Below are 2,501 nucleotides of genomic sequence, written 5' to 3' on the forward strand. Positions count from 1 at the left end.
TAAAATCGTAAAAATCTATGATGTGTTATAATCGAAAAATAACAACACAATTTTAAATTAATTGTTGATTATAATAATTTTGAAAACTAATAAGTATCGAAAAAAATTCAACTAATAATTTAAATAATAAATATTATATTCATTTGATCGAATAAAAAATCAAAAGATTAATTGTATTATTAACGTTTAAATTTAAATATTTAAAGTTAGCCTGATTTTGGATGTGTTTTAAAAATATTTTGAATAAAATATCATACTATCATATGTGTTATAATTGATAAATAACAACAGAATTTTTAAGACCATATCAACTACATCTTCTTTCTTAAACTCCATATTTTTTTTGCTTCTTTGCTCAAATTACTTACGTAGAAAGTACTTTATTTGCAACAACTTTATTAATAAAATTAAATAAGATCAACCGTGTTCCAATTAAATCAGCAGAGTGTTTTTATGTTTAAATTAAAATATAATTAAAAATATTGAACATGATATTTCTTAACAAATTACATAAATAAATGTGTGAAAAATAATGATCCCGTAGAATAAGGAATTTAAAAAACTGTATTTGTTGCGTGAAATTACGAAAGTAAAGCAAAGTCACCGTAACCACCAATGAAGTGGGTGGATTTTAAAATTTAAATTAAAATTAAAATCTAATTATAAATATGTATCTACAAAATAAGAATATGCTACACTAAAAAAATAATTAAATATTATTTAAATTTGATTAAAGGCTGATTAATATTGTACAACTAACATTTATATACGTGATACTTATCGACCACATGATGTGGTATTTAACGAACATGTATGTGACAAATTAAAGATTGACGTGGACAAATAATATAGAGGGAAAATTTTCTGTTTGTATTTTTTTCACTTGCACAATAAATTAATATATATAATATAATAAAAAACATTTTTTCTAAAAATAAGTAAATAATTTATTTATTTTATTTATTTATAAAATCTCCGAGATTTTAGTTCTAGGAATCCATTAACTAGCGAGCCAAAAAGCTCATTAGTTTTTTATTTTTTAAGAAAGCATGGTATTTTCAGGAAAAAAAAAAACACATATTTGTATCTAAAATAATTAGATGGTAAAACGTAAAAAAATAAAAAATATATCATAAAGTTTTAACTATCATAAATTTATTCCGAAATGAAAAGACAATATTTATCATAAACTATCCTACATATTATTTTCATTTCCGCAATGTAAATAAAAAAAAGGGTTTGAATGTAATATTATCCACTCTTCGATAAAGTTAGTCCTATTCACAAATGGTTTCTCACTTCTGGTTCTAGAACTAAAGTTAGTCCTATTAATAACTGTTTTTTTTTTTAAAAATCGAATAAATATAATTAATCATATGAATACAATAATACGAATACATACAATTTTATAAATTAAAATTCTAATTATTTAAATAAAATTAAATTAATTAAAAAATAAAAATATACTAATACAATTTAAATCGTATTAAAACGTAAATAAGTTTGCTGAGTCTATAAACAAATTTTACGTAAATAAATAAATTTAGTCAATATGATAGGTGAATTTTGTGCAAACTTTATGAAAACATAATAAAAAAAATTAAATCCTAAAAAATAACATAATTTTTTTTATATTTTATAATAGAAATAAAAAATCTGATTAACATTGAATTGGTCCAATATATTAAATAATTTTGGTTAAAAAATTATATAATAAATAATTAACTATAATTTTTTAATTTAAATTAGTCACTTTATTTTTAAAATAAAATATGATAAAAAATCTAACATCATAGCTATATCAATTAATTTTTTAATTAAATTATCTGTATAAAATAAATCGATTTTTTTAAACCAAATTATAACACGTATCATCTATCTAAAAATAACTTCATATGAAGTCGACTAGAGGTGAACCGTTAAAAATATCTATTTTTTATCGGTGTGTCCTCCATTTTATAGAATAGTGCATCTGTTGGTTCAACATTCAAGTTTCAACTGCTGGATTGCCTAATAACAACGTCAATGAAAGATTGAAATTAAAGTAGAACACCGTCACTTCATCATATCATAACATGATAGTCAAAGAAAATGGTTATTACATTTCGAGCCAGCTAGCCACATTATTGCATTTACTCGAGATTGCACGTGCCAATATTAAAACATCCATCACTAATCTAATGAGAAGTAGATGAATGAGTATAATAATAATTAATATACTATTACAGCTTTGTTGATTAATTGCTCCGATCGATGACTATTTATGCCTATATGTGTTTCCTGTCACTGGAATCTCCGGTGAAAATGGTGAGCTGCCGTCAGAAGTTGCCTCCGTTTAAAAACTTACTAAATGAAAAAATAGTACTAGTGTCTTATTTAATTTATTTAGTCTCATTCACACGGAACGTACGTGCAAATGCAATATTATCACTCAATTAGTAGGACCATTCAGCACGTTTCCAAAGTGGTGGTGAACATTTAGATAAACAACTCATTGTTTC

This window comes from Arachis ipaensis, chromosome B5 (genome assembly GCF_059453495.1).
Source record: "Arachis ipaensis isolate K30076 ecotype BB chromosome B5, ASM5945349v1, whole genome shotgun sequence".
Classification (NCBI taxonomy): domain Eukaryota; kingdom Viridiplantae; phylum Streptophyta; class Magnoliopsida; order Fabales; family Fabaceae; genus Arachis; species Arachis ipaensis.